Below are 9,217 nucleotides of genomic sequence, written 5' to 3'. Positions count from 1 at the left end.
TCACGCAAGTACAAGAGAGTAAGAAAACATGGATGAATGAGGGAAGTGGCTGGTTGGATGGCTCTCTCCCGGAGATCTGCTGCTACCAGTCTGCCAAAGTTGATCTTATACCTCGACATAAGGGCAGCCATAAGAACGGCTCTGTCCGGAGTCAAATAATTATCTGCTTGGGTAGGACGGATGCGGAACAGAACAATCTGCCACCAAAATTTTGCCTCTGGGGTGAGGGTGTTTTTCCAAATCCGCATAGCGGCTGTCAACTTTGGCACTATTTCCCATTCGGGATCTGCCGTCCATGCAATCACTGAGGCCACCCATTTTCTGACGGAGATTGTATCTTTCTGTTCAATTTTGTAGGCAAACTCCCCTTCTTCCGTTGTTGTGGGCTCTATATAATCCTCCCCGAATAGTATTCTATTGATGGCCGTCGGAGAGACATCGATCTTCTTTTTTCACACTACTACCTCGGTCATGGCCGGAACTTGAGTTGCGCGCTGCTCTTTTTTCAGTGCTTTGAATACACCAGCCCCATAAGAAGGGTAGAACTCCCGAACAAGAGCCGGGATGTAGGACCCTATAGAGTTTTTCAAAAACTCTAACTTATGGAAGCGGATAGTGTCACGAATGCTTGGATAACCATCGAGACCATCGAAATTGACGTTCCTCCCCTCGAAAATACTCCGCTTTGGGTCCTGCCCCTCATTCTTTGCCAGCTCACACCCTTTGTTGTACAAGTCTTCAGATCCCTCCACAGAAAACCTGAGGTCCTGCTCATACATAGCCCTCATCCGAATATCCGTTTCTCTCCTTTCCTGCTCGCGCTCTTTTTCGCGCTCCTCCGCAGTAGGCTATCTAATGGGTGGTTGAGGTCGGTGTGGTGGTGTGACAGCCTGCCTGGGTTCACTCTGGCTCGACGAACTAGATGAACTCTCCTCATCAGACGAGGAGGAACTTTCGGATGGTGGGGCTGGCCTGCTGGGTGCGACTAGCCGCTTTGTAGCCCTGGTGTCTTTGATTAGATCTTCGTCGCGCGGCCGTGAGGTTACTTTGCTTGCACCACGACCTTTTCCTTTTTCCACAACCTTGGGTGAAACCTTCTTTGCTTGCCGTGGGTTACCCATACCTGTGGAAGGTAAAGTTAGATATGATACACGAGAAGCTGTTCAATTATACAGTTTATTGGTTCAAGTTATGACTTCAATTAGCTCAGGCACCGTAACATAGTCGACGGACCGTCGATGGTGTTACGGGCCGTATCGTCCAACCGTAACTCAATTTGTTCATTTCTAACACAGGGAACATAACGCCTTCGACGGATCGTCATACACGTTACGGTCCGTAACATTGAACCGTAACGTAACCAAAATTTCCAGAAAGTTTTCTGGAAATCATAGGTGTTACGGTACGATGTTACGGACCGTCACTCGTGTTACGGTCCGTAACATCTCACCGTAACATCAGCCAAATTTCCAGAAAGTTTTCATGGAAATCATCTGTGTTACGAAGGATGTTACGGTCCGTAACACACGTTACGGCCCGTAACACGGATCGATGGGCAATCAGTTAACAGACAAATTGCTTGGACAAATTTTCTCGTTTAAGCACGAGGCCAAGATTTTCGACTTTATGCTCCTTGGGTATAGTGTAAAACAACATTTTATCCCCTCACATACCTCGGGTTACTCAGACTTCAGCCGGTTTTACCGAAGTTTTCTTTGGAACCTTTTATCGAACAGTTGGTGGGCAAACCAATTTATTAATTTCACGAATGAAACTTTCAATCGAGATGCCCTCCGACTCAGTGGGAAACAATGTGCTTGTGCCCACGAGTCTCTCAAACAGCAAACATACCAATCCCAACCCCCAACCATTGTCAAATCCCACGCAATTAATCGATGGGAATTTAAACTCATTCAACACAATCAACACACTAATTTCAACGCATATCATACAAATTTACTCATGAAGATCATAGCAATCGTGTCGATAAAAGAAGAAAGAGAGTCAAGACATGGTGATACCTGATCGTTGGCGATGATTTGACGAAAGTCGAAATGTAAAGAAGGGATTTTAAACAATAACGCAGCAACTATGGTGTAAGAAAGATGAGGGAGAGTGGGAGATGAAGAGAGGAGGAGATAAAGAAAAGAAGAGGGGAGTTATGAGGGAGAGGGAGTTAAAAAGTTTAAAGGCACCGGTTCTTTTTTTTTTTTTTAATTTTGTAACCGTCGGGTCATGTATTTAAACACGTCCGACGGTTACGTTCCCTGTTACGGACCGTAACATGAGATACGAGACGTATCACGTGTTACGGTCAACCAAACGACCCCGTTTTTCTTATTCATTAATGACCTGGCACTACATCCGACGGACCGTAACTCGTGTTACGGTCCGTATTACCTGGGGTAACGGGTGCAAAATTTCCAGTTAATGCCCAGATTTTTGTCAAAGTTACGATCATGTGTTACGGTCCGTAACATGTATGACGGTCCGTAACTCATACCGTAACACTCTTCCTCCATCCTTCAGTGATTTCTGATTTTCTTTTCACCTGTTACGCTACATGATACGAACCATAACATGAGTTACGGGCAGTAACGTGGAACGTCTCGTCGGGGAAAACTCAGCAGTTATTTGGCCTCTTCAGTTGTCAAAATCCTACCACATTAGCACATCAAAAACACAAAAGAACACAAAGGAAATACAAAATTTAAACTACTTACAAAGCGGTAAATGTGGGTTGCCTCCCACACAGCGCTTGGTTTAACGTCACAGCTCGACGTGATACCTCATTTTCGAGTTCAGGAACCGTATTTCAAACGATACCTATCAACGACCTTACCATCATCAATACACCAATGGAAATGCTTCACTCTTTGTGCATTCTCCTTAAAGTCCGAGTGTCATCCTCGGATTTCACCTCAATGACGCTTCCATTTGGGGAAACATTTACAATTTCAAAAGGACCAGACCACCGAGACTTTAACTTGCCTGGAAAGAACTTTAGGCGTGAATTGTACAATAAGACCAAGTCCTTTGGCTGAAAATCCCTTTTTAGGATCTTCGAGTTATGATAGTATTTCATCTTTTCCTTGTACAGTGTTGCACTTTCATAGGCATTGTACTTAAATTCATCCATCTCGTTGATTTGAAACAACCGCAGCTTTGTTGCTTCATGCCAATCCATATTCAGCTTTTTCAATGCCCAAAGGGCTTTATGCTCAAGCTCAATAGGCAAATGACATGTCTTCCCAAATACCAACTTATACGATGAATAACCAATAGGCGTTTTGAACGCCGTGCGATATGCCCATAGAGCATCATCCAACTTTTTGGACCAGTCAGAGCGATTCACATTGACCGTCTTCGCCAAGATGCTTTTTATCTCTCTGTTTGAGACCTCAACCTGACCACTCGTCTGAGGATGATATGGAGTGGCAACCCTGTGATGCACGCCATATTTTTCAAGAAGATCAGCAAATGGTTTGTTGCAGAAATGAGAGCCACCATCACTGATAATAGCTCTAGGGGTGCCAAATCTAGTAAAGATGTTCTTTTTTAGAAAGGCATTGACTCTCCTACCATCGTTGTTAGGCAAGGCCACCGCCTCCACCCATTTGGAGACATAATCCACCGCGACAAGAATGTATTTCAGGCCGTAGGAGCTAACGAAGGGCCCCATAAAATCAATCTCTCATACATCAAAGAGCTCCACCTCAAGAACAAAATTCACCGGAGTTTCATGCCTCCGACCTATTGTGCCCTGGCGTTGGCATTTATCACAAGAGCGTGCCAACATATTTGCATCACGATAAATGGCTGGCCAGTAGTAGCCACACTCTAGAACCTTGGCTGCGGTTCTATTTCCACTGTGATGCCCACCAACCGGAGAATCATGGCACGCCTTCAAAATATCCATCACCTCAGATTCCGCCACACATCTTCGGATTATATTGTCAGCACAAGTCCTGAATAAGTAAGGCTCATCCCAATAATACTGTCGGCAATCTCTCAAGAATTTCTTCTTTTGATATGCCTTCAACTCTTCAGGAACGATGCCAGTTACCAAATAATTGGCAATATCGGCATACCATGGTGCCACATCATTGGAGATGACCAAGACTCTTTCATCCGGAAAAGTGTCATCAATATCCAGCACATCAATTGGTCTCCCCGGTGCTTCCAGTCTGGAGGGATGGTCGGCTACTTGATTTTCTGACCTTTTTCGGTCTTTGACGTCAAAGTCAAATTCATGTAGCAACAAGACCCATCTTATCAACCGAGGCTTAGCATCCTTCTTAGCAATCAATAGCGTAAGGCAGCATGGTCAGTGTGAACCACTACCTTGGCACCCAACAAATAAGCCTGGAACTTTTCAAAGGCATAAACAATAGCAAGTAGTTCCTGCTCCGTTACTGTGTAGTTCAGTTGAGCTCTATTTAATGTTTTGCTGGCATAATAAATTGGGTGCAGGATTTTGTTTAGCCGCTGACCAAGCACAGCACCAATTGTAAGACCACTGGCATCACACATTAATTCAAAGGGCAGTGACCAATCCGGGGACACAACAATAGGTGCGGAGGTTAACTTTAGCTTCAACTCGTCGAAAGCATTGATGCACTTCTCATCAAAATTGAATTTGGACTCTTTTTCCAAGAGTTTGCACATTGGATTTGCAATTTTGGAGAAGTCTTTGATAAATCTTCTATAGAATCCGGCGTGTCCCAAGAAAATCCGAACTCCTTTTACTGAAATGGGTGGAGGGAGTTGTGAAATCACATCGATTTTGGATTGATCAACCTCAATCCCTCTTTCTGAAATCTTATGGCCAAGGACAATGCCCTCCTTTACCATAAAATGACACTTCTCCCAGTTGAGCACGAGGTTTGTCTCCTCACACCTTTGTAGCACCCGATCAAGATGGTCCAAACATTCATCGAATGAATCTCCCACCACAGAGAAGTCATCCATGAAGACTTCAAGAAATTTTTCAACCATGTCAGAGAATATGGACATCATGCATCGTTGGAAGGTAGCTGGGGCATTGCAAAGACCAAATGGCATCCGGATGAAAGCGAATGTCCCATAGGGACAAGTGAAAGTAGTCTTTTCTTGGTCTTCCAATGCGATGTTGATTTGGTTGTACCCTGAGTACCTATCCAAGAAACAATAATAAGACCTTCCAGCTAGCCGATCAAGCATTTGATCAATAAAAGGCATAGGGAATTGATCCTTGCAAGATGCGGTATTCAGCTTCCGGTAGTCCATACACACTCTCCAACCGGTGACAGTTCTCGTTGGAATCAACTCATTTTTAGAGTTAGGGACAACAGTGATGCCCCCTTTCTTCGGCACACACTGGACTGTGCTTACCCATGGACTGTTGGCAATAGGGTAAACCACCCCCGCATCTAGCCACTTAATAATCTCCTTCTTCACCACCTCTTGCATCGGTGGATTTAATCTTCTCTGATGCTCAACACTTGGCGAACTTTCCTCCTCCAACTGTATTCGGTGCTCACAAATTCCGAAGGGAATCCCCCGGATGTCTGCAATAGTCCAACCCAAAGCTCTTAAATGCTTCCTCAAGACTGCGATGAGTCTTTGAATTTGGCCCTCATTCAGAAGTGTTGACACAATAACTGGGAGGGTAGCATTTGCTCCAAGAAATACATATTTAAGATGGGATGGAAGTTGCTTGAGTTCCAAATTCGGTGGCTCAATAATTGATGGTTTTGCTGGAGGAGTTGTTCGTTTCTCTAAATCAAGAGGCAGTTTCTTGGGCTCATAAGAGTAAGACCCCAGACCGGTGAGTGAATTCACCGTCTCAATATATCCCTCCATTTGTTCTGCATCAAAGTTCACCAAGATGGCCGATAATGCTTCACCCAAGCATTCTTCCTCCATTTTGAATTCTACCGCTTCATCTACCACATCAACGGAATTAATGATTGAAATAGTTTGATAAGGACTAGGTATTTCATGCCTTTGCTGGCGTGAAAAGTCACCTCCTCATCGTTCACCCGAAACTTGATCTCATGCTTCTCGGAATCCATAAGAGTCCTCCCTGTCGCAAGGAAAGGTCTTCCCAGAATAATAGAAATTTCTTGATCAATAGCACAGTCAAGAATCACGAAATCTGCCGCCAGTAGGAATTCCCCGATTTGAACAAGCACATCATCAACTACCCCCACTGGCCTTTTTATCGATCTGTCAGCCATCTGCAACCTCATGGTAGTTGGCCTTGGCATCGCTAATCCCGATCTCTTGAAAATTTCCAGGGGCATAAGATTTATGCTAGCCCCGTTATCACACAAAGCCCTAGCAAAGTCCTGCTGCCCTATGGTATGTGGAATTGTGAATGCTCCAGGATCTTCCCTTTTTTGCACTGTGGTCTTGGAAAGAATAGCACTAACGCGATGAGTGATACCCACAGTGTCGTGTTTCAATGTCTTCTTCTTCTTTGTTAAGATATCCTTCAAATACTTAGCAAAGCCAGGCATTTCTTGGACAGCGTCCATGAAAGGAATGTTCATCGTCAACTGCTTGAGTTTATCATAAAATTGCAAGCACTTGTCATCTTCTGTTTTTCTCACTAGCCTTTGAGGAAAAGGCGGTAAAGATTTGGACAATTGGCTCAATGGGCAGAGAGCGCTAGAAAGTTTTGCCTTCCCCTTTTCCTGTTTTTCTCCTTATGCCTTGAGATTATCAAGGTTCTGCTCCTCTTCAGCTACAATAGGGACTTCCTCCTTTGCTTCTTCCTCTACAATATCATCAGATACATCAGGCTGTGCTTCCTCTTCAACAATTGGCTCAAGATCAATCACTTTTTTATTAGCACCTTGAAGTATTTTTCCACTTCTGGTGCTAATAGCAGCTGCATGTTGCACAGAGTTTACTCCACTACCTTTTGGATTTGTATCACTTGGTAGTTGTCCACGTTGAGGAGTATGCACTTCTCGGGAAAGGTCTCTGAATTGCGATTCAAGCTTCTGAATAGAAGCTGAATAAGATAGTTGAACCTGAGACATTCCCTTGATTGTGCTCTCTGTTCTATCCTGATTCATTAGCATTTTTTCATCATACTTTTCAGTTCCGCAGAATCATTAGACGTGTTGCTAGCAGAGTTGCTAGTTGAATTATCTCTCCATTGTTGGGAATTGGAGGCTTTCCCCTTATGTGGAATGTAGGGGTTCGAGCTCTTGTTGCCATAATTATTGTGGTTGTAATTCCCTTGATTTGGATTGCCCTGATCATTTCTGCTATAATTGTTCCCTTGAAATTGTTGTTGAGGCTTTTGCCATGGGTGATTATCCGGACCTTGATAATTTTGCCGTTGATAACCCCCTTGCGAGATGTTGACATAATTAGCATCTTCATATTGTGGCTGCCCCTCTAGATAAGCTTCTTCAGAGACTTGGTACATTCCAGGAGCATAAGGTGGCATCTCCTCGACAACATTAACACCTTTGGCTTCTTTCTCCGTAAGCCTCTTCGATAATAAATCCATGGTGGTTTGCAATTGAGCAAAAGCATGATCTCGCTCATGATTTTCTTTGGCCACCGCAGCAGCAGATGGACTACCATATGACAGGACTTCACTATCACTCGAGTGCCAAGCTTGATTGTGGGTAGTAAGCTTATCGAGCAACCTAGTGATCTTGACAAATGATTTGTCCATGAAGCATCCCCCTGCTGCAGTGTTGACAACAATTTGATTCATGGTATCTAACCTCTTGTAGAACTTCGCGGTGAGGATAGCATCCATAAACCCATGAGTCGGAGATTGAGCTAGATAGTATTTGAAACGCTCCCATGCTGCATATAATTGTTCCCCCGGAAGTTGTTTGAACTCAAAGATCTTGTCCCGAAGCTCAGCCTTTTTGCTTGGTGGGAACCACTTTTTCAAAAATATATTGGCTAACTCGTTCCAGGTATGAATAGTATTGTTGGGGAGCTTTTCATACCATTCCCTTGCTTGGCCAGCCAAGGAATATTTAAAGGCCAGTAACCGCAGTGCATCAACAGGAACAACACCTTGGGATTGTTGAGCACATACATGCAGGAAGTTCTTCAAATGCCGGAGTGGACAATCCTCCGAAGAATTGCGGAAATAGCCTTCAAGTTTCAATAGCTGATAAATAGAACTATCAATTTCGAAATTAGCATTTCCCGTTCTAGGAGGAACCACAGCAGAAGCATAATCAGCTTCATTGATGAATTCCGCAAATACATTCTCATCCCCCTCCTCTTCTGGTGCAGGAGGGTTCACTTGGAGTCCCCCTTGGTTTCCTTGATTACGATAGGGTCTTCCTGCCATGTTCACCTGGTTCACTACAACAGCAAACAAGGTGTGATGGAATAGAAAAAGTTTTAAAGAAGAGTACACAACGATTAGTAATTTCTAAACCGTATTCCCCGGCAACGGCGCCAAAATTTGATACGCTCAAATTACACCTATTAATGGCGTAAAGCGGACGTTGTCAAATATAGTAACCCAAACAAGGTTGGGGTCGAATCCCACAGGGAATATGGAGAGAAAAGGATACTAATCGTATGCGATACTAGTCTTTAAAGGCTTTAATCCTATTCCTGATAGTTTGAAATATTTGTTGAATAATGTAATTGAATATTTTGACTGGAATTGTATTTAATGCGAGATAAAGACTAAGGTTGTGTTCCCCAATTCGATTAGATATTATGCTTCAGGTTTCAATGTGATATATTTCTAATGGTTGTTCTATGAATATGCACTTGATCTCTTAAGAACTTCCTAATGTTTTCCAACAGTTAAGTCGTATTTCCTCTTTATGATTCTTCCGAATATAAAAGAGTTACAATCGAAGAGCGACCAATAATGCCAATTTAGACTTGTTCTTATCCCTAAGTTAGTCTATTAAATGAGGGTTAACACCTCGAGTCATTGTTATTCAATCTTACCAATACTAACTCTTTTTCCCAAGAAAAGTTAATATAATGGCTTAGGCTAATGCTTGCAATCATTACCCAACGCTAACGCACAAAAAATAGAATAAATAATAACAACCATTATGCATATATCAATAGTAGAAACCCATTCACATAATATCCATCATGGGACCCACAACCTTAGCGTTAAAATTAGCTACTCATAATTTCTGCTAACAAAGAAAGCTTGAAAGTTAACATAATATACTTACGATGCGAATATAAGATGGAATGAAAGTGAAGTTGTTGC

At 43.2% G+C, this 9,217-nt stretch overlaps 1 non-coding gene across 1 annotated transcript; it reads left to right on the top strand.

Annotated features, from left to right (window-relative positions):
* The first annotated feature begins 7,769 nt into the window (after positions 1–7,769).
* Positions 7,770–7,875, top strand: LOC132616340 (small nucleolar RNA R71). Its single transcript, XR_009573128.1, has one exon. It is a non-coding gene; the product is annotated as a small nucleolar RNA R71 (small nucleolar RNA).
* Positions 7,876–9,217: the final 1,342 nt, after the last annotated feature.

The sequence above is a fragment of the Lycium barbarum genome, chromosome 10 (assembly GCF_019175385.1).
Source record: "Lycium barbarum isolate Lr01 chromosome 10, ASM1917538v2, whole genome shotgun sequence".
NCBI lineage: Eukaryota > Viridiplantae > Streptophyta > Magnoliopsida > Solanales > Solanaceae > Lycium > Lycium barbarum.
The sequence above is the reverse complement of the archived record's forward strand: the minus strand, read 5'-3'. Positions and strand labels throughout refer to the sequence as shown.